We start from the raw sequence: 24,385 nt of genomic DNA, 5'->3' as shown, positions 1-24,385 counted from the left end.
TCCTTTCATAGTCTCAGGCCCTTTGATGCAAACCTCCCTTTTCTGTGTGCCCGTCTGTCTTCCTTGTTCCCAAGCCACCACCTGGCCCTGCGGATACTGTTTATTACCCCGTACAGTAGGAAGCCTCCCCTCCCCATCAAAAGACCCTCGAGCCGATCAAAGCTCCCACCCTACGAGATCCGATCAAACTTCACACATTCCGTGAATCGGCGGAATGTCCTGCTGCGCGATAATCATCACCTGTTGCGACCGTGGTGGGGAATTCAACTGTAAATGTATGTGGGAACGGGCCTGAAGGGGAGATTCCGAGGATGTTCTTTCACATATCAAAGTGTTGCAAGAATGTGTTACGTGCAATAAAGATCATAAACCTGAGTATAAGAGGCCAGGCCTCAGAGATGTGGCTAGAGCACCTCGTGACGATACTTGCTGTCTGAATTGATGTGTTCTCCTCCGGAGAGAATAAACCCTCGTTTCCTGCCTTTCAGTCTCCAGCGCCTGCTTCTTCATTGATTAAATATTGGTGGGTCATAGAGGCGACACCGCCGGGCAACACAAAAAGGGTCTTTGGTCACTGGTTGTCTACGACCCCTTTTACATGTCTTCTTATACAATCTTGCTCTATGGAACAAGGGCTTTTAACAGATGAGAACAGTCCTCCGCCCATCAGTGATGGCCAACAGAAGCAATTCATTGTGATCAAATGAAATTCTAGGTTTGCAGTTTATACATCTCCCAGTAGACAGTCAGGTAGACATAAGGACCAACAAAAGTTTGGGTGCGTGCAAGTCAAGTCCTTGTAATATAATGATGTTTGATTGCTTAATTATGCGTGATCCATTTCTAAGAGTGCATGGACTCATGACCAGGTCCAGAGGGTGCTGTGTGTAGACTTATGTTGGACCTTTCTTGTTCAATTGGATGGTTGCCAGGCACTTCCTCGCTGGCAATTTTATTAATTTAGAGAGGCAATTGGATTGGTGGCTGGGGAGAGGGTGAGTGCCCCGAAGTTGCCTATAATTCTAGATTTAGGAGTCACTCAAAAGACAGTTGAGTCTGTATTAGCTATTATTTTTATTTTATTTATTTATTTAGTGTTTTATAGAGCGCGAACCAGACCTGTGAGGGTATCAGAGCGCTTTACAGTAGTATCAGGTTGGATACAGAGCAAAGGGGGAGGAGAGCCAAGGGATAAGGAAACAAATTGAAACAGTATATGGTAAGTCATAGTATTCGACTACTCTAAGGGATAGGAGCAAAAACGATGCAGTAAACTAGAAAAGCAGTCTCATCACCCTGAAGGATTGTTCAAAGTGCAGGGTGGGTAATATAGGGGAAGGCGGCCAGGGAATAGTGCAGTGATCATAGGTAAAGTTAGGTTGAGGGGGTGATTGTAGCGTGAGCTTTAGGAGAGGAATTTACCCAGTAGGAAAGATTTGGTCTCCTTTTTGAAGTGGGCTAGAGACTATATTCTTCTAATGGCGGGTGGGAGTGAGTTCCATATTCGTGGGGCGGCCCCAGAGAAAGTCCGATTGTATGTTCTTCTTTTCTTGAAGCGTGCGGGTTGGAAAAAAAGGGTTTTGACGGACTGGGAGTTTCTGATTCCTCCGGATAATACAAGTTTCTGTGCGAGAAAAGCCGGGGACTTGGAATAGGGAGCTTTGTGGGTGATGCAAGACAGTTTGAACTGGATTCTTGCCTCAAGAGGAAGCCAGTTCAGAGCTTTAAGGTGGGGCGAGATGTGGTCAAACTTCTTGGAGCCAGTTAGAAGTCTGGCGGCGGCGTTGAGGCAGGCTTTCAAGGGTGCTAGAGAGATCTTGGGTAGGCCTGCGAGAGTGGAGCAACCATATTCTAGTCGAGAGATGACAGGTGCTTTGCAACAATAGAGTTCATCGACTGGGAGGGTCTCCAGAGAAGGATCAGGACCTGAGGAGGGCTTTGTTGGGGACAGGGCCTATCCTGAGCAACTCAATAGTGACCCATCAGGGCATCCAAATCCTCTCCCACTGGTACCCGCTGAGAGAGAGTCATGGGACTGACTAAGGACTTGACTATGCCCCCTATGTAATGCAATTTCCTTCTGTTTTTTTTTTTACAGTGTGTATGTAAAGCGCTCTGATACCTAAGGATCAAGCTATTGGCACATATTTGTGACATCACAGTGGTGCGGCGCTGTCACTCACTGAGAGGGCCAAACAAGGTGGCCATTCCTGTTCACTTTCACAAATTGCGCAGCTTTTTAACCCTTCCATGGGAGAGGGAACTGTTCCTCTTTCCGCTTAGGTTTTTACCTACTCTGCCCCACCTCCCTCCCACACCAACCAACCCCCCAATACCCAGGGCAGCCACATCCCTTTGTTATCCACACATAAGAAGCAAGCCCTATGCCACTTTAATGGTAACTCACATGCCTGTGCTTGGATGAAACCTTCCCTGTTATCTTGGTAATATCTGTGATGGTTCCAGTGGTGTAATTTTTAATATTTGTAGGGATTGAGGACGGGTTAATTTCTAGGGTGACCGGACCCTTTCAAGCGACTGCTTACATTATTCTATGGATGCAATGTTTTCAATGCTAATAGAGCTCAATTCTTTTATATGCAGTCTTTTTCTGTCGAAGGGCTATCCTTTTCGCAGAAGCCCCCAGCCACTAGCACTAGGGCCATATATTTACAAATTGGGGCTGTAGGATCTGTCTCCCTAATATGGAAGTCTAGCAGTATAATAGCTGGGTTTCATAAGATGCAGCTATCGAACATGGAATCTATTGAAAGAATGAAAAGTCCAATTTTGGACTTCTTATAGCAAATATGTTTTGCCACAGCCTCTCCAGCAGGGATGTTACACAGGACCCTGTGGCGTAAAAGGGGGGTCTCAAGCTTTCCGAAGCTCCCCGACCCTTCCGGGGAGGCCCCCATTCTGAGCTAGGCTGATGAATATCAGTGATATATGGAAGACTCAAGGAACTCTCTTCCAGTGGCGGCTAGCGGTTTTAAAATAGATGAGGCGCGATGGCACCAAACTCACCATAAATGCGGCACTTCTCCCCGGCATGGCACTTTTTGACTTTGCTTCAGAGCAAGCCAGTGAAAATACTCAATGGGGAATTAAGGAGAAAGATAAAGATGGAAAAACAGAAACAAAGGGAGAAAGCAAAGAAGGAAAAGAACCTTCATGAGTTAGATAAAGGGGCAACAAATAAATGAGGTGTGTGAAAAAGGAATGAGGTGGAATCACGAGTAGGCAGCAATGGTATTTGGTAACCCTGACATTTGGTAACGCCCGATGTGGCCTTCTAAGCAAAACTTTGGGCCCCGGCACTTATTCTTTTACAAATTAAGCACTGTCTGCTACTCGGTGCTGGCCACAAAAGAACTCAAACACCACTCTGGTGGGCCCGGATAAGTGCCTACAACAACCACTTGTTGAGTTTCAATCTAAATCCACAAAATGAACCATAATCCGCCAGTTTTGACAGATCTCAGACACCACCTACCGCTCCCAAACATGCCCGTCAGCTCCATAAAACACAGATTAAGAACCATGGACTGTATGTAATAAAAGAGACTCAAATGACATGTAGAGGCGACCAAGGCTGCCAGTATACTACAAACCATGCGCCTATCTCTCACACTCAGTCATCCATCACACTGCTAAGCGCTACATCCCTTTACCAGACAGCTGCACCCAAGTGGGCGTCACCCATGACATGGAAGCCCTCTTCACCTAGGATCAACGCCAACACAACACCCTGACAAACACACACGCTACATTTCTTAGCACTCTACCAGTGCAGGTAGCGCTTCATCCCCCCTCATGAGAGTTGAAGGCGCTATAGAACTCCAACAAATAATACAATACACCCCAGTGAACAGCTCAACGTGCAGGAAATAAGACGTGGGACTCTGAAAGAGTTAGAGGAAGGTATTTTTCTCACACGTGGTTGTAAAGGACTGGTATCACTGTGGAGATAAAATCGGAAATACAATAGGAGAGAAAACAGGTTTAGAAATCACAGTCTGAGAACAAAAGCACGGCTGAGCTCTTGGGAGTGAGCCCCGTGTTGCGGGAAGAGCCTGTTTTGGGAGAACTGCTGAGAGGCACGAACGAGGGGCAGCGGGTGTGTAGTGAGCGCGCTAACGTAGTATGTCACGTGGCTACGTGACGTATGGCAACGTAGGGGCGCGAGGTGCGTAGTGCGGCATGAGAGCGTAGCGCGCCATTGAGAGCGCGAGCAGGCTGGGCGAAGGACATGCTATGCGCTCCTTGTATGTCATGACTGAATAAAGAGAGTAACGCTGACACCCGACTCCGAGAGTTATTGGGGGAAGGAAAAGTACATCATTACAGTGGCGACGAGGGTGGGATAACGACCCACGACCCCCCACCACGCAGACTACGCGGAGAACGGCGGAACGGAGCGGAGTCCCTGAGGGAGCGAGGAAGGCCCGAGGGAACGCACAGCGACCACACCCTGATCGGGCACCACAAGGAGCGCGACGCAGCCAACAACACGAGGAGCCGAGCACTGTGGGCGCACGGTGACCAAGAGGGTGGAGAGCTGCTACACACCCGAAGCAGGAGACCAGCCACGGTCAAGGCCCGCAGGCAACCGCACTGGCTACCGCACCTGAACAGGAAAGGGCTGAAAGGAGCAGCCCTCCACCCTTACTCAACAAGGAGGAACAAGACAGTGCACCAGGGAGCCCGAGAAGCCTGGAAAGTGCGCTGCCCACATCCAGGGGCGAAAAGATGACCACGCAAGCGGGCTACGCGATAGCGCCAGTCCAGTTCCTTCCCAGGCCAGGGGAGCCACTCATGAAATGGGAGGACTGGAAAGAGTACATAGATAATTTCATAGAAGTGCTGGAAGATGAAAGTGAGGAGAAATTCAAACCGCCGAGAAAGAAACGCATACTGCTGATAAACCTAGGCCCAGAAGGCCTGAGGATCTACAAAAGCCTGGTACCTAAGAAGAGAGAGACGGACGATGATGACGTGTATGCTCACGCAATGGAAGACCTGGAGGAACACTTTAAGCCCTCGGTATGCGTCTCAGTGGACAGGTTTAACTTCCAACAAAGGAAACAACTACCAGGGGAAACGGTGGAAGAATATGTAGCGGCGTTAAGGAAACTGGCGGCCCCATGCAAGTACGCAAACTGGGAAAGCGAATTCATAAAAGACCAAGTGGTGATGCACACCACGTGCACGAACGTACAGGACAAGCTATGGGCCGCAGGAGACACCTCGCTCAAGGACGTACTGGTGATAGTCAAGAGAGCCGAACTGGCGCGAAGGTGTGCAGCGGCCACGAAGAAAGAAAACGTGCCCAGCGGGGTGGTGAACAAGGTGGACAACGAAGAACCCCACAAAGATCACCAGGCGCGGAACAAACCAGACAAGGGCACGAGCAAATGGCAAAACAGCCCAAGCCACTCCGGCAAACCAGCCGGAAGTAATAAACGGCCTTGCTACAGATGCGGCAGTTGGACGCACGAGGCGCACGACCGGAAGTGCCCCGCCCTTCGCGCCAAATGCATGTTTTGTGGAATCGTCGGCCATTACGAAAAAGTGTGCAGGAAGAAGGCCTCCAAAAATGCAGTCAAGTACGTGGACCAAGAAGCGGAGGAGCCAAACGAGGTGACCGAAGAGGAGGTGGTCACTGTCCTCTGCATCTACGATGAAATCCTGAGCGTGAACAACCAAGGCCGAGGCACCGACGGAAAGAGGACGATGAAGCCGATCATGGACATGAAGATTGGGGGTGTGGAAGTCCAAGTGGTGGCAGACACGGGGTCACCCTACACCATAATTCCAAGAAAAGTATGGGAGGAGAAGTTTGCTCCGCAACTGGGCCCCGAGCTGGATAAGCTGGACATACGCCCCGTCACGTATAATGGAGATCGAATCCCCATGGCCGGATGCAGAAAGCTGAACTTCGAATTCAGGGGCAGGGCGGCCAGGTGTAAACTATATGTTTCCGAGAAAGGCCCTTCTGTCCTGGGGTGGCTCGACCAAGGAGACCTGGGGATCAAACTGGACCCAGGTGGCAAGGAGCAGATATTGATGACGGAGACGGAAGAAGAGATAGACACGAACAGGTGGATGAAGGGGTTCCCAACAGTCTTTGGCGGATCAGTAGGAAGGCTCGACAAATTCGCACACAAGATCATACTGAGAGAAGGAGCAGTGCCGGTGGCCCACAAGGTGAGGAACATTCCATTGGCAGTGAGGGAAGACGTGAAGGAGGAGCTACGGCAGCTAGAGAAGAGGGGAATCATCGAACCGATCACCTGTGCCGAATGGCTGGCGCCGTTGGTGGTGGTGAAGAAACCCAACGGCAAGGTTCGTCTATGCGTAGACCTGCGTGAGTTGAACAAAAACATAGTGGTAGAGAAGTTCCCTCTCCCCCGGATAGAAGAAATGCTGGCCAGCACAAGGGGCATTCAGTGGTACTCCACTATAGACTTAACATCGGCGTACCATCAGATCGCACTACACCCGGAGAGTCGCAGTCTGACATCTTTCATAACTCCCTTCGGTTGCTATCGATTCCGCCGCATGCCGTTCGGGCTAGCCTCGGCGGCTGCGGTGTTCCAAAAACTAATGCACCAGTTGTTCCAGGACGTCCGGGGAGTTCAATACTTCCAAGATGACATATTGGTGATGGGCCGCGACAAAGCCGACCATGACAAGAAACTGGACGCGGTATTGAGCATTCTGGAAAGGAAGGGCCTCACGGCAGAGTGGGCTAAGTGCCGCATAGGAATGGAAAAAGTGACGTACTTGGGCCACGAGATAAGTGCACGAGGAATGACCCCCAAGAGGGAAAACGTGAAGGCAATCTGCGACGCACCCTCACCGGCCAACAAAGAAGAAGTCAGGTCGTTCCTGGGCATGGCAGAATATTATGGGAAGTTCATAGAACATTTCGCCTCAAAAACCCATCATATGAGGTTGTTAACCAGAGAGAACAGTGAATTCCGGTGGTCAGAGGAAGCCCAGCAGGAATTTGAGGGGATAAAAAGAGAAGTGGCAGGGGCGATCCCTCTACAGGGGTTTGACCCCCAAGGCAGCACAATACTCACAACGGATGCGAGTGATAAAGGACTGGGCGCAGTCCTCATGCAAGACCGCGGCCAGGGGAGAGTGGAAACAATATGCTTTGCGTCCCGCACCCTCAACGACACTGAAAAGAAGTACAGTGTGATCGAAAAAGAAATGTTAGCAGTGGTGTGGGCCATGTCCCGGTTTCGGCAGTTCCTGTGGGGCACCAGGTTCCGGTTGAGGACCGACCACAAGCCCTTGCTCAAGGTACTCACATCCAGCGGACACGCAGATGCAACGCCGAGGATCTCGAAAATGTCGCTCAAATTGATGGAATTCCGATATGATGTGGAGCACATTCCAGGGAATAAGAACAAGGTGGCGGACTACCTGAGCCGGGCGGCAGCAATGGAAACCAGCGCAGAAGGTGGTGAGGCGGCGGAAGAGTGGGTTGCACTCACCGGAGACCTGGAAACGTCCATAAGCAAGCAAGAATGGAAGTTGGCCTACGAAGAGGACCCCGTCCTAGAAGAAGTGAAGTCACACATTGTGCGGGGGTGGCCGGACAAAAGCAAGACAGGACGAGGTCTCGTCCCCTACTTCGAAGTGAGAGAGGAACTATCTATGGATGACCAGGGCGTATTTGTTTACAGAGGGGAGAGAGTCATACCTCCGGAAAAAATGATCGCCCGATTAATGGACATGTTACACGAAGGCCACCTGGGTGCGGGGAAGTTGAAACTAAGAGCCAAGCAGAATTATTGGTGGCCCGGAATGGACCTAAGGGCGGAAAGACACGTTCGAGAATGTCCACGGTGCCAGGGCGCAGACAAAACACTGAAACCATTACGCCCTGCCCTGGGAAAAATAGATCCTCCACAAAATCCGTGGGAGGAACTATCCATAGACATACTAGGTCCGGTGCTAAACGCACAAGGAATACAGAAGTACATATGTGTAATGATGGATCGCTATTCCAAATGGCCGGAATTGAAGATTGAAGAAACCATGGACACGGAAAGGATAGTGAGCTTCATGGCAGAGACATTTGTGAGAGAGGGCATCCCAAAGAGTGTCCTCAGCGATAATGGACCTCAGTTCCGGTCTGAGAAATGGTCGCAGTTCATGCAGAGAAACGGAATTGTGGCAAAACACACGTCCATATATCATCCCGCGGGCAATGGCTTGGTGGAGCGTTTTAATAGAGTGGTGATGAGCTCGATACAAGCGGCGATTTCAGACAACAAAGACTGGGAAGCAGAGATCTGGCACATGGTGTGGGCGTACCGGATAACGCCCACGAACACTGGTTACAGTCCCTTCCAGATCCTTAGAGGCCGGGAGCCTTTCACTCAGGACAACAGAATATGGAAAGAAAGAGTAATTAAGAGCGAGTGGTCACCGGCAGTAGTGCAAGCCAACCTGGAGAGAGCACAAGCGGTGTACACTAAGCACTATGACGCACGGAGGAATGTGAAGGACACAGCTTTGGAAAAAGGAGAATGGGTGAGAGTAAGACTGGCCACATTGCAGAAAAAGGGGGAAAGTAAATATAGCAAGCCCCTACAAGTAGTAGAAGTCAAGGGCAGGGCGGCCTTGCTAAGTGACGGCAATGTGTGGTCACAGGACCGCATGGCCAGGTGCAACAAAATACTCCGCTGGAGAGGTAATGGAAGTGAAGGAGGAGAGAACAGCAATGATAACCCCTGTGAGTATGGGGGAGAGGATCTAGACATTGGCGAGAGAAGGCAAGAGGATCAAGAGGCGAGTGGGGAGCAGCAGATTGAAGAGGACAGAGATCAGAGAGAGACCAGCGCAGCTGCGCTAGGTGATGGTCAAGGAGAAGCAGCAACAACCGCCCCATCCCCGGTAAGGCTGACGAGAAGGGGCAGGGCGGTGGTCCCACCAGCGAGGTTCAGAGACTATGACATGAGCCAGGACCTGTACATATAGTTGTCGGAAAAAGGGGAGATATGTAGTGAGCGCGCTAACGTAGTATGTCACGTGGCTACGTGACGTATGGCAACGTAGGGGCGCGAGGTGCGTAGTGCGGCATGAGAGCGTAGCGCGCCATTGAGAGCGCGAGCAGGCTGGGCGAAGGACATGCTATGCGCTCCTTGTATGTCATGACTGAATAAAGAGAGTAACGCTGACACCCGACTCCGAGAGTTATTGGGGGAAGGAAAAGTACATCATTACAGGGTGGTGGGTAAAATCCCTTTATTGATACGTCTTATCAACTTTTACTGTTTTTATCTTTGGAGTTTTATATAGCGTGATCTCTACCCGAGGGCTGTATCAGAGCGCTTTTCATGAGCACCATTTCCATTATTGACTGACACATGCATTTTCGGTCGCACGGGGAGATTAAGTGATTGGCGCAGGATCAGAGGACGTTGAGCGTCCCTGTCGAGACTCGAACCCAGTTCCCCGCTTCCGCTGCTCTAATCGTTAAGCCACATCCTCTCCACTTCACATAACATATGGGTGGGCCAAGTACAATGCTACATTTAGAAAACTGATATAAGACACAGGGGCAAATGATTGTAGTGGTTCTGACGGACACGAGTTCGAATCCTAGCAGAGCTGACCCAGGCTTCCGTCGTTCCCAAATTGTTGAAATGCGTTTCATTAAAATGACTAACATATGTCATTTACAGAGCAATAAATTCATATACGAAGCAGCGCGGTATTAAATAAAACGTTTTCAAAAGTGTGAACTGGAAGGTTTAGTAGACGATGCCCTCTCTAACTAAAACATTTACCATTACAATGCCAGGAGGGGGAACATCAAGGCGGCAAACTTGCCAAATAAAAGAGAGGGACCCGCGGACCCTCCATGAAGGAACAGTATTTTATTTTCTCATTCTTGTCACACGTGACTTTCGGAAAATCAATTAAGGCCTCGCCCTTCCTGTCTGGCCTTTACATCTCAGCAGGGCCCCGCCCCCTGTTTCCTGTGGGCGGGCCTGTTTGTTTACAACTCATGTCTGCCCAGCAGGAGGCCCTCTCGGCCCTGCTGAGAGAACACGTTTTACAGTATCCCCAGGGCCCGGCCCGCCACCCCTGCTGTGTGCTGACGCTACCGTGGGGGCTCTGGGGAGCCCCCGCCCAATGAACAAAGGATGCGGAGCCTTTCATCTATACCCTTGCGGGGGCGGGGGGGAGGGTGGTGTTTGCAGCACCGCAACCGTCCTGAGAACAGAATGAGGCAAATACTCCGGGAGTGGGGGCTGTTTTCTTTTTTTCGATTTTATATAGGAATGTGGCACTAGGGTGTTGGAGCTCTTTACATGTATGTTCTCCAGAATTTATTACACACGGTCAGATTGTTTTTCTTTGTTATTGTTACATATTTTTAGACACTGGGAAATTAAGTGATTTGGCCAAAATCAAAGGATGTTGAAATGACGCCGAGATTCGAACCTAGTTCCTGAGCTCCAAAGTTAGCATGTCTCCACATGCCACATCTTTGAGTGGCTAAAGGTCAAGTGGGAAACGAATCCATCCTTCAATAACTACATATGGCTATTCTAGAGAACCATATAGCCTTCGTTGATATGTTGTAATGTAGATACCCTCCACAGAGATTATGGGCAGAGATACATTTACAGGGACATTTTAAGGAAAATAATTGGAACCCAAATGAGATTATAATTTACAAGTATCTGCAAAGCCAAAAGGTCTCACCCTATGCAATAGCTATTGGCTTTGCCATTGTCTTATAGCCATGTTGTACAGGAGCGTGGTCGCTGTTCAGCATGGATAAAAGTTAGTTGCGTGGTATAGAGCGGCATAAAGTGAACTGTTGAGGAGAGTAGAACAGAGTGGAGTGGAGTGGCATAGAGTAGCATAGAGTGGAGTGGAATGGCATGCAGTGGTCTACCGTGGAGTGGCATAGAGGTGAGTGGAGTGGCATAGAGTAGCATAGAGTGGAGTGGAATGGCATAGAGTAGCATAGAGTGGAGTGGAATGGCATGCAGTGGTGCACTGTGGAGTGGTATAGAGGTGAGTGGAGTGGCATAGAGTAGCATAGAGGTGAGTGGAGTGGCATAGAGTAGCATAGAGTGGAGTGGAATGGCATAGAGTAGCATAGAGTGGAGTGGAATGGCATGCAGTGGTGTACCGTGGAGCGGCATAGAGGTGAGTGGAGTGGCATAGAGTAGCATAGAGGTGAGTGGAGTGGCATAGAGTAGCATAGAGTGGAGTGGAATGGCATAGAGTAGCATAGAGTGGAGTGGTGTACCGTGGAGTGGCATAGAGGTGAGTGGAGTGGCATAGAGTAGCATAGAGGTGAGTGGAGTGGCATAGAGTGGAGTGGAATGGCATAGAGTATCATAGAGTGGAGTGGAATGGCATGCAGTGGTGTACCGTGGAGCGGCATAGAGGTGAGTGGAATGGCATAGAGTAGAGTGGCAAAGGGTGGAATAGTGAAGAGTAGAGTGGAGTGGCATAAAGAGTGGCATAGAGTAGAGTGGTATAGAGTGCGTGCAGTGGCGTAACAATAGCCTATGCAGCCATGCAACCCCTGCGTTGCAGGCAGCCCCTGAGCTTCAGGGGGCCCCCTGCAGCACTGTGTATGGGCAAGCTCCCCTGGCCTGAGAGCTCCCAACTGGATCTGGAGTGTGGTGGAACCCACTCCATGTACTTTAGAGGTACCTCAAGTTTTGGTGCGGCACTGAGAGCGTTGAGTGGTGTAAAGTGGTGTGGAGCGGCATAGAGTTGTGTGGAGCGGTGTATAGAGATGTAGAGTGAAATGGAGTTGTGTAGAGTAAAGTGGTGTAGTGTGGAGTAGCATGGAGTGGCGTAGAGTGGAATGGCATAGAGCAGAGTGACGTAGAACGGATTGGTGTGCAGTGGATTGGAGTGGCATAGAGTTACATGGAGTGCCGTAGAGTGTTGTTAAATGAAGTGGCATACAGTGTTGTAAAGTGGAGTGGAGTAGCATATAGTACAGTGGAATGTGGAGTACCATGGAGTGGTGTAGAATGGAGTGGCATACAGGGGAGTTGAGTGACAAATGGATAGGCATATAGTGGAGTGGCATAGAGTTGTGTGGAGTGGTGTAGAGGGGAGTGAAGTGGCATGTAAAGGCAGGGTGTAGAGTGGAGTGGCATAGAGTAAAGTGGTGTAGAGTGGAGTGGCATAGAGTAGAGTGGAGAGTAGGGTGACATAGAGTAGAGTGGAATGGTGGAGAGTACAGTAGCGTACAGTACAGTGAAGTGCAGTAGAGTAGCATAAAGTGGTGTGGATTGGCATAGAGGGACATGGCAAAGAGTGGCATTGTGTGGAGGGGCGTGGAGTAGAGCTGAGTGGCATAAGATAGCATAGCATAGAGTAGCCTGGTATAGAATAAAGTGGAGTGGCAGATGGTAGAGTGTCATACAGTAGAGAGGAGTGGTGTAGAGTAGAATGGCATAGAGGGGCATGGTTTGTGACCAAAATACACCAAAGCACACCAAGTGGTTGTAACTATTATCCAACAAAAACTTCCACACTGTGTGGTTCAATTCACCATAGATCAATGTCCTTTTTGTAGAAATCCACAGATTCTTCAACCAGGTCCTTTTGCATGTTGTATTTAATTTCTTTAAACATGGGAAACAGCAACAGCCGACGTACGTTTTACCCCCCCCCCCCCCCCCCCCCCACGCCCCTCCTGGGCTTTCTCAAGGCTCGGATATGAAAATTGAGTTCATTTCCATATTTTCAAAAGCATAGTATTGGTTAGCTACCCTCAGTACTGATCCTTCCAAACGGGATGTATTTGGTGCAATATCAATCAGACTGGCAGTAGCATCAACTTATTTTAATATACGTGCATCTCCTCTCAGGGATACGCTTGACGAAGTCGCTTTACTCTGCACTTGTGACCCTGATAAGTACTCTCTTCGTTTCTCTGTGATCTCTGCTCCTCGTAAACTGCGGCATCGCGTTGATGCTACTGCCAGTCTGATTGATATTGCACCAAATACATCCCGTTTGGAATGATCAGTACCGAGGGTAACTAACCAGAACTATGCGTTTAAAAATACGGAAATGAACTCAATTTTCATATCCGAGCCTTGAGAAAGCCCAGGGGGGTGAAACGTACGTCGGCTGCTGCTGTTTTCCATGTTTAAAGAAATGAAATAAAACAAGCATAAGGACCTGATTCAAGACTCTTTGTGGATTTCTACAACAAGCACATTGATCCATGGCGAATTGAACCACACAGTGTGGAAGTTTTTGGATAATAGTTACAACCACTTGGTGTGCTTTGGTGTATTTTGGTCAAATAATGTTCTAGACCATGGGTCTTCAATCTGTGGGGCGCGACCCCCAGGGGGGGGGGTGGACTCATTCAAAGGGGGTCGCACAATCCTGGTCATACTCCTACCTGGAACTGCCTGGATCCGGAATCCCAAACGTTTGCGTTTTGGATTCCGAATAAAGCGTGCCAATGTGCTCTCTGAGTGGAGGACACCATAAAAGAATATAACATCATCCACAACTATTCTCCAATCAGAGAAACTTCAGGATGCACATCAGGAAATGCCGGGAGCTGGGGCCATGAATATGCACCTGTGGAATGAACATAGAGTGCATCAATATTTTTTTTGTCGCTGCCTTCCACCCTGTTGCCTTTCTTGGACTTCCTCATTGCTGCTGTGTAGTTCCAGCTGGTGCCCTTTCCGTGCCTCTTTCTCGTGGCTTCTCCTGGTATCTGAACACCTTGCTGTTTCCTGGTTACTAAAGCAACCAAAGCTTCGAAGAACTTTTGAGTCAACTGCCTCTTCCCCACTCTTTTCTCCACATCCACCATGTTTTCACCCCTCAGACATACACACACACACCGCTCGCCTTTTTTATTTTGAACTATGCTATTTCCAAAACCTGGCAACATTACAAAAATACTGTTTATTTATGTTCACTTCCACTTTCACACTGACTGCATAAGCCTTTTTACTCTCTTAATCTGCATGGTCCCTTGATTTCTTTTAAATCAATTTTTAACAGCATCATTCCGCCGTTACTAGGTGACATCAAACTACAGCAAAGGACTGAAATTATGTATGGGCTATCGATGCATAGGTGGGTCTATTTTCCAAAATCATGCATTAGGTGATCACAGTGACCGGGGTCTGGTGACTCAATGATCTTTTGTACATGCCCCAGGAGTTTCTCTTTGACCACGTGGTCACAGGTTTGAATTCCGGTGAGTCCACTCTGCCTTCCATCCTTTTGAGGTTGATAAAATAATTACTGTTGAGTTGGGTAAAAATAAACATCCCTTTTCTATCAGTGGCAACAAGGGGCCTTCTTGGGGTGAGCTGGACACTTTGCAAATATGCCTATTATATAGATACCAAGTGAATGAGCATTCAGGCATCAGAGGTAAAACTGAAGAAAGGGGCAGTGTGCCATTGTTTCTACCTTGCACTGAAATGTCTTGGCCTGAATAGTATTTATTGGCATGAATGTATATTGTGGGGAAGGTATTTTAAGTTTTTTAATACAAATTTGCCCAATGTTTTATTCAAGTACTCTTAGCCAAAAGGTGGATGGAAGACACACTGATAAAGTTAACATGTTGATGGAGCCTCCTATGCCTCAGAAGATACCTCCACTGCACTCATATTTTGATCTTCATTATTATCATCATAGATTCTGGCTGTATTATGAACAGTCTCTTTACCAGTTATATTCTTTATTAGAGCACACCGGATCTTGCATCAGTGGGTCTTTACAGGCTATGGCACGGAAGCAACGCTCTTCTTTTCAACGATAGACCGGAGCTGGCTATATCATTTGCTTCATGCAAACATAAACCCAAAATCAAATTGGCAAAATTATAGGAGATGAAAAAAACATTGTTGTCCTCTGGTAGTCAAATTATATAAACATGTTCAGTAACAGTCCACACATCTTATCTGGCCATCATTAGTCGGTAAATACCCAGAAAACAGTTTGAAGATTACCGCATGCTTTATTCATGGATTTATTCATTTATCAGGCGAGTAAGGCGCCAAAGCTGATAAATACCATTTCTGAATATCAATTCAAGAGTGCAATGAAACATGCCAACAGTGTCCATTAGAGTTGTAGTACAAGAAACGCAACAAGGTATAGACTGTGACAAGCATATTTGTGAAGCAGGAGCCAATAGCTGCAAATATTTGCAATACTTTTGGAGGAAAAAGAGTGAAAAAACAGAACACCTTCAGATGAAGGAGGGAGTTCATGGTCGGGGTCCAGAGCCTAACCGAATTTACTATCACAGCTTCATGTATGCTTATTTGAATTGTAACCATTTAAGGATTACAGATTGTGGAGTTTTTTTTTTGCGGTGGGGTTTTATATAGCGCAAACTAGACCCGAATGTATCAGAGCGCTTTACATGAGCACCAGTTATGTTACAGACGGACACATTCATTTTTGTAAGGCATGAGGAGATTAAGTGATTTGTCCAGAATCACAGAATGTTGAGCGTCCCTGCCGAGACTCAAACTAGGTTCCCCAGCACGGAGGTCGATAGCCCGAGCCATTAGGCCATATTCTTTCCCTAGTTTGATATGATAGCACATGGCAAAACACCTAGGAATGTTGTCTAAATGTTCAAAACACCGGGAAAATCTCAATAAAAGCATTCCTACTCTTGCGCACGACCCGTAGATCATGAAAGATACCATATGTAGAATATGATGGATTGTCACATTGCTCCGTACGTTAAGTTGCCTCAAGGTTAAGACCTGTACCTCATACTGTAAAAAAGGCAAGTAACATAGTAGTGAAGTAATGAAAATAGTAAAAAAGACAAAAAACTATGGACGGCCTTCACACATGCCAAGAATTGGGTACAAACTGCAGCAAATGTGTATTTTCTGTTACTTTGCAATGTACGGGCTCACGTATAGTAACTAACTGATGGAGGACATTATGAGGTTGGTAATTCTGTCATTTAGGGTACATTGAGGCAGTTAATTTTGGGACATACATATTTACACAATTAAGCCTGTAATCTTCTGGTCACAACTGTACTTGACTATTGAACAGAAGTGGTGGGTATTTGAAAATGCCAACCCTCAGGGTTGTATAAACTCTCAATCGTTTGTGTACGTTCTTCACAGAATTTGTGAGTAAGCTGCCTCTTCCCCCGCCTTCCTCCACATCCACCATGCCCTGGCTTTTCAACCCTCAGACACACACACAAACATACATGCATGCACACACACACATTCTTATTTACAAGAATTTTCCTGAAGATGTTTCCCAGAATACTTTATTCCCCTGAACTGCACCAGGACTTGCGGCCACTGGTCATTCTGTAGTTTCATAAGAGTTGTTGTATTCTTGTTAGTGAATGAATAATCATTCTGACTAGAATCTTTGTACATTACATTCATCCTGTGTGCACAAATTTCTCAGTGCCTAGGCGAAATGTGGTCTGATGACATCTGGTCGCCCTATGCCAACCCGAAGCTGCACATACACCTGTGGCAGCCGTGTTGAGTGTGAGTTGTGCCTGAGGCAAGTGTCTGGCACCCCAACCAGTGGTGTAACGTTAAATGATGTGTCCCCCCTTAGTGCTTAATTTGAGCCAGTGGTTTCTGGTGCTCGGCACCTGCACTTAAATGTCAACACTGCCACATGGTGGCGCTGTTTGTATAATTTAGAGATAAGCAGAACAGTAATTGTTTATTCATTCATTGCACGCTGCCTGGCTCCTGCCTGCAATCCTTTTCCAAGTGCCTACAGCTGAAGCGTTTTAAAGCAGCCCTCGTGTGCGGTATCGTAGCTCTTGGCTCAGTGAATTGTGAATTGTAGTGGCGCTTATACAAGCAATCAGCCTCCGTGTGCATCTTCATAGCGCTTGTGCTCTGTGCATTGTGAATTGTAGTGGCGCTTATATTAGCACTCAGCCTCCGTGTGCATCTTCATAGCGCTTGTGCTCTGTGCATTGTGAATTGTAGTGGCGCTTATATTAGCACTCAGCCTTCGTGTGTATTTCATAGCGCTAGGGTCTGGCTCATTTGGGGAGCGCTTGAACAGAACTGCATTTGGTAGCGCTTTTTACCTATTCCTAACAGTATTAAGTCCTTAGCGCTTTACCTGCTTTCAGTGCATTCCTTCATAGCTGGCATTGCACTGTGCTGGTTTCGATTCCTACCCCTCCCACCATTTTGTTGTTGTGCTTTCCCCAGCCCCGCCTCCCCGCTACCGCCTCCCAGCTGACCCGCCCACCCACGAACAGAGAGCCCTCCACCTCCAAGACAAGACTGTGACCGCCTGGACCTCGTCCCGAACGGTTGCTCCCCCACGCTGCCTGGCTCCTGCCTGCAATCCTTTTCCAAGTGCCTACAGCTGAAGCGTTTTAAAGCAGCCCTCGTGTGCGGTATCGTAGCTCTTGGCTCAGTGAATTGTGAATTGTAGTGGCGCTTATACAAGCAATCAGCCTCCGTGTGCATCTTCATAGCGCTTGTGCTCTGTGCATTGTGAATTGTAGTGGCGCTTATATTAGCACTCAGCCTCCGTGTGCATCTTCATAGCGCTTGTGCTCTGTGCATTGTGAATTGTAGTGGCGCTTATATTAGCACTCAGCCTTCGTGTGTATTTCATAGCGCTAGGGTCTGGCTCATTTGGGGAGCGCTTGAACAGAACTGCATTTGGTAGCGCTTTTTACCTATTCCTAACAGTATTAAGTCCTTAGCGCTTTACCTGCTTTCAGTGCATTCCTTCATAGCTGGCATTGCACTGTGCTGGTTTCGATTCCTACCCCTCCCACCATTTTGTTGTTGTGCTTTCCCCAGCCCCGCCTCCCCGCTACCGCCTCCCAGCTGACCCGCCCACCCACGAACAGAGAGCCCTCCACCTCCAAGAGAAGACTGTGACCGCCTGGACCTCGTCCCGAACGGTTGCTCCCCCACGCTGCCTGGCTCCTGCCTGCAATCCTTTTCCAAGTGCCTACAGCTGAAGCGTTTTAAAGCAGCCCTCGTGTGCGGTATCGTAGCTCTTGGCTCAGTGAATTGTGAATTGTAGTGGCGCTTATACAAGCAATCAGCCTCCGTGTGCATCTTCATAGCGCTTGTGCTCTGTGCATTGTGAATTGTAGTGGCGCTTATATTAGCACTCAGCCTCCGTGTGCATCTTCATAGCGCTTGTGCTCTGTGCATTGTGAATTGTAGTGGCGCTTATATTAGCACTCAGCCTTCGTGTGTATTTCATAGCGCTAGGGTCTGGCTCATTTGGGGAGCGCTTGAACAGAACTGCATTTGGTAGCGCTTTTTACCTATTCCTAACAGTATTAAGTCCTTAGCGCTTTACCTGCTTTCAGTGCATTCCTTCATAGCTGGCATTGCACTGTGCTGGTTTCGATTCCTACCCCTCCCACCATTTTGTTGTTGTGCTTTCCCCAGCCCCGCCTCCCCGCTACCGCCTCCCAGCTGACCCGCCCATGCTCCGCCCCCTCCTCTCTCCATTAAATGCCTAATGCCCCCACGCGCAGCGTCCACGCGCTTCGGCCACGCCGAAGGTGCGCCAAAGGTAAGCCCGTCTACGCCCGTCCGCGCCTGGACCGCGCCCAGCGCTAGACCCCCTGCCCCTCGCGCTACCTACGATGCCGCCACCCTCCTAGCCCTTAACCCCGGTCGCGCCCCCAACTGCGTCCAAGCCGCTCCTGGACGCACCCATGGACCGTTCTCCTGCTTCTCCTGCAAATTTAGCGGCACCGACAACATCCCCGCTACGACCACACCACAGATTCCCGACCCCAACCACCTAGAATGCATCCTTCTCAACACCCGCTCGGTCCACAGACACGCCATTGACCTTTGGAACCTACTAGACACCATCTCTCCTGACGTCGCCTTCCTAACGGAAACATGGATGAACGCTTCCTCCGCCCCTGACATCGCCATCGCTATCCCTGATGACTATAAGATCACACGCAAGGACCGCACCGACCATACAGGAGGTGGAATCGCTATCGTCCATAAGAAAACAATCCGCATCTCAACCAGCTCTGATGCCAACCTCGCCAACTCCGAACACCTTCACTTCCAGATCCACATCGACCCCAAGACCACACTCAGAGGCACCCTCCTCTACAGACCACCAGGACCCCGCGCAAAATTCAGTGAAGACATCACGGACTTCATCACCCCACACGCGCTCCCCTCCAAAGACTACATCCTTCTGGGAGACCTCAACTTCCACCTTGAAAAGATCAACGACCGCAACACCGCCACCCTCTTAGACAACCTCGCCAACCTCGGACTTAAACAACTGGTCACTTCCCCCACCCACATCGCAGGTCACACTCTCGACCCCATCTTCACCTCCAGCAACCATGTCTCCTTCAGCCACACTACAGATCTCCTCTGGACTGACCACAGCTGCGTTCACTTCACCTACAACAAGCCGAAACCCATCATCCACCTCCAACCAACTCTACAAAGAAACTGGAACAAAATCACCACAGAGCAGATCTCCACATCACTCCTTCAAACCTCCCCAGCCCTCTCTTCTAACGCCAACGAAGCCGCCTCCAACCTCACCCTTTGGTTATCCAACACCGCCGACACCTTAGCACCACTGAAAAAACGTCAACACAAACATGGCAACAAGAAGGCCCCATGGTTCAACGATGATCTCAAGAAATCCAAGAAACTGTGCCGCTCCCTTGAAAAGGCCTGGAAAAAAGACCCATCCACCAGCAACAAGGACGCCTTCAAAAGCGCCATCCGTACTCACCACCAACTGATCCGAAAAGCCAAGAAAACAGCATTCAAAGATCGACTTGACAACAACGCCCACAACAGCAAGGAACTTTTCAACATCGTCAAGGAATTTTCCAACCCCTCGGCCAACTCCAACGACATCACCCCCTCTCAAACCCTCTGCGATTCCCTAGCCTCTTTTTTCCACAACAAGATTGCTGACATCCACAACAGCTTTGACAACCAACCCGGAGACCAACCCACCCTACCATCAACTGACCATCTTCCCCCCGCTAACACCCTTAACGCCTGGAACCCAATCTCCACTGAGGACACCATCCGCCTGATGAATTCCATCCACTCTGGATCCCCCACAGACCCATGCCCCCACCACATCTTCAACAAAGCTGACTCCGTCATAGCTTCGCACCTCCGAGACGTCATCAACTGCTCCCTCAACTCCGCTACCTTCCCAGAAGATTGGAAACACGCTGAACTCACCGCCCTTCTGAAAAAACCCACAGCGGACCCCACCGAACTCAAAAACTACCGCCCCATCTCGCTTCTTCCATTCCCGGCCAAAGTCATCGAGAAAGCGGTCAACAACCAGCTCGCCGCCTTCCTCGAAGCCAACAAATCACTCGACCCCTCACAATCCGGCTTCCGAGCCAAACACAGCACTGAGACCGCCCTCATCGCAGCAACAGACGACATTCGAACTCTACTGGACAATGGAGACACAGTCGCCCTCATCCTCCTCGACCTCTCTGCAGCCTTCGACACAGTCTGCCACAGCACCCTGTTACAACGCCTCAATAACATCGGAATCCAAGGAAAAGCACTTGAATGGATCACCTCGTTCCTCACCGGAAGAACCCAGAGAGTCCGCCTCCCACCATTCAAGTCCGAGGCCTCTGAAATCATCTGCGGCGTACCACAAGGATCCTCACTCAGTCCCACCCTCTTCAACGTATACATGAGCCCCCTCGCGGCCATCGCCCGCCAACACAACCTCTACATCATCTCTTACGCGGATGACACTCAACTGATCCTATCTCTCACCAAGGACCCCAGCACCGCTAAAACTAACCTACACGAAGGAATGAAAGAAGTCGCCGAATGGATGAAACAAAGCCGTCTGAAACTGAACTCAGACAAAACAGAAGTCCTCATCTTAGGTAAATCCCCCTCTGCATGGAACGACTCCTGGTGGCCGGAAGCCCTCGGAAATGCACCCATCCCGACAGACCACGCACGGAACCTTGGCGCCATCCTGGATTCTTCACTCTCAATGAACAGACAAGTCAGCGCCGTATCCTCTTCCTGCTTTAACATTCTTCGCATGCTCAGAAAAACATTTCGCTGGATCCCCTCCGAAACAAGGAAAACAGTCACCCACGCTCTAGTCACGAGCCGACTGGACTACGGAAACACCCTCTACGCAGGTACCACCGCTAAACTCCAGAAGAAACTACAACGAATCCAAAACGCCTCAGCCAGGCTCATATTAGACATCCCACGCAACGAACACATCTCTGGTCACCTTAAAGACCTCCACTGGCTACCCGTCAATAAGAGGATCACTTTCCGACTGCTTACCCACGCACACAAATCACTCTACGACATCGGACCAGATTGCCTCAACTCTCGACTGTCCTTCTACACCCCCTCCCGCCAACTTCGCTCTTCCAGCCAAGCCTTCGCCACTGTACCTCGCATCAACAAGACCACCATGGGAGGCAGATCCTTCTCATACCTGGCTGCCAAAACATGGAACTCACTCCCCGCTTACCTTCGCCTCACCCAGAATCACCTAGCGTTCAGAAAGCAGCTTAAAACGTGGATATTTGACAAATAATCCAACTCCCCTTCCTAAGCGCCTTGAAACCCTCTGGGTATGTAGTGCGCTATATAAATGTTTTGACTTGACCTGACTTGACTATTTCTATGCTTTGGGGGCCTGGAATAGTCTGCATTGTCACACTTGTAGCAGTGTGCTGATTAGTAGTTGTGTTGGTACTGTCACTGGAAATGCAGGCAGCGGCAATGGGTGGTGCGAGCTGCGGAGGCCTGCTGACTAGAGCCCTGGCACTTAAAAAAAATGTAAGCACTTGGCCCCATGCAGATGTGAAGTGGGCCCCTAAGTTTTCCATATCGCACAGATATTCATTGGCCTTGGAGCGGAATGGGCCCCTGATGGGTTGGGGGCCCCCTGGACTGAAGGGGCTGCAGGGCTTGCATGATGCCCCCGATCCGGAATGCAATATGCCAATATTGGAGAGACTGAAAAAAAAAACTGCATGTCCAAGAGCAAGCGCTGAGAAGCTGGATGCAGTGACATGAGGAGCATTTTCTGGATGCAGCCGTTTATATTAATAAGACGACAAATTACAAAAAAATAGACATATCTTAAAAAAAGCCAGACTGGACCGATGTGTTAAAAATGTTGCAACATTCCACTGTTATCCTGCATAACCTTTAAATCTTCAGTTAAAAGCATTGGTAACATTTTATGTTTAAGAAAATCTCTCACGACGTATAGGTCATGCCAAACTTCTGTTCATTTCTGAAAGCATCCTGGAATGTTATAGAAGAGCTATGCTGTGAATAGCCCGGATGTAGGGCATCCCAGGGTTACTCCCAATCAAGGCGAGCGTCAGCTCCAGCCCCGCCCAGCAGAAAGTCAAAGTCTGTGTCGCGCGCTTCCTCGATCAGCCCTACAGCGACAAAGATATTGTTTACTTGTTGTACGTCTGTGGCCCTCTGAAGTGGCTCTCATCACCCTGTTTACAAACACGCAGTTAGAATAAAGATGGCCGCCGCAGGCCTCTGTAGTCTGACAGGCGTCTCAAAGAGGAAACGTTGAAGTGATGCATCGCGATGGTTTCCACAAATTTCAAAGAGACCCCAGGCCCCCCGCGTGAGTTTTGATAGTCACCAGGCCTCTGTCGCCCAACTGTTCTGGCAATAGCATCAGAGAGAAAATGTTACATTCCTGCACGTCCGGGCATTATAGGCATTATAGGCCTGGCGCTGCTGCTGGCAGGGAGGTGAGGGGGTGGAGGGAGGGAGGGGGGGGGGGGGGGGCTGCGATATGTGGGCGTCTTTGAAGATGCGGAAATGCCTGCGTCCTGTACTAATGGCAGGACAAACACAATCAGGAGGACATAAGCACTGGTGACATCCCAGGGCCATACATGACTGGATGTGTTTGGTACTCACTTCAGGCTCTGTGTAAAGAAGTCCGCTGGTCCAGCCGGGGTATTGAACAAGAACAGCTGTAATTGGGTTTTCATAGGGAGGTAGTGGGACTGACGGCGAGGAGAACTGAATCTGAGCAAAACAGTGAAATGCATAAAGGAAGGTGAAACACAGCTTTATTTACTGAAGAAAATTATTTATTTGTTTTTTACAACCATAAAGGATGATACTAAAAAAATATTAAAATATAACTTAAAACAGTTTCATAATAAAGTGCATCATTATGTCTGGGTATATACAAGATTTTCCAACTCATTAGTAACCATATTCGCAGATTCAATGTCCGCTTTTCTTAAAAGTGTGTCAATCATGGTTAAAAACCTTACCCTTCGACAAATTAAGATGTTATTTATTGAATCTTTGTTCCGTCCCAAAGTGATCAAAAATCACGCAGAACAATGCTATGTTGTATTTCCTTTCCAGCGCAAAAGGTATTTTGCACTGGAAATGTACCTTTCTTTTCAGTGCAAAGATCCCTTTATTTATTTATTTATTTTAAAAGTTTGACCCGTGGGTATCAGAGCTCTTTACATATACAAAGGAAACTTGCATTGCATAGCAGGACATAAGGATGCAAAAAGATAAAGCAAAAGCATCATCATTAGGCATCCAGTGCAAGGGAGGGAGCAGGAACACAGGTGGTTTAAATAGTCAGATAACCACCTATCCTTGATGGGCATGTGAGAGGGGAGTCATCTAGGACTAGGTTATTGAAGTCTAGGGTAGTTGACTTGGTCGGGAAAGTATTTGTTGAGGAGCAGGAGATTCAGGTCCATTTTCAAGCCGGAGAAGGATGGGTTGCCTCTGAGGTCTCTAGGGAGTGTGTTCCACATCCTGGGTACGTTACCAGAAAAGGACCTTTGCGCTGCTTTGTATCAAAAGGCATTACAAAGGTGTCTCTTAAGGTGAATCAACGCAAACCAAAAGATGAGATGTGGCTAACGGTCAGAGCTGCGGACTTCGGAACTGGGGAACCAGAATCGAGTCACTGCATCGGTTCAACATCGTGTGATTCTGGGCAAATCACTTAGGGGCAGATTAACAAGAAACGAACGCAGCGCGGTGCCGAAAGTTATTACGCTGCACCGCACTGCATTTGTTTCAAAGCACAGAGATGCAACATATTTACAACAATATAACACATCTTCGTGCTTTCCCCTGCGCTGGTGCACAAACTGCAGCCATGCGCCGGGGCAGGCTCCCTTGCACCCTGGTGCAAGGATACCTGCGTCATGGGGAGATTGTTTTTGTGCAGGAAGGTGCTCCTTCCCACACAAAAACAATCTATTGAGGTGATTGCCTCATTCAATGTGTGCTGTAGAATGCAGCACCCATTGAAAGAGGAACAAAACGGGGAGAAATGAAATCATTTCTCC

The sequence above is a fragment of the Lissotriton vulgaris genome, chromosome 4_1 (assembly GCF_964263255.1).
Source record: "Lissotriton vulgaris chromosome 4_1, aLisVul1.2, whole genome shotgun sequence".
NCBI lineage: Eukaryota > Metazoa > Chordata > Amphibia > Caudata > Salamandridae > Lissotriton > Lissotriton vulgaris.
This window is presented reverse-complemented; position numbering follows the sequence as displayed.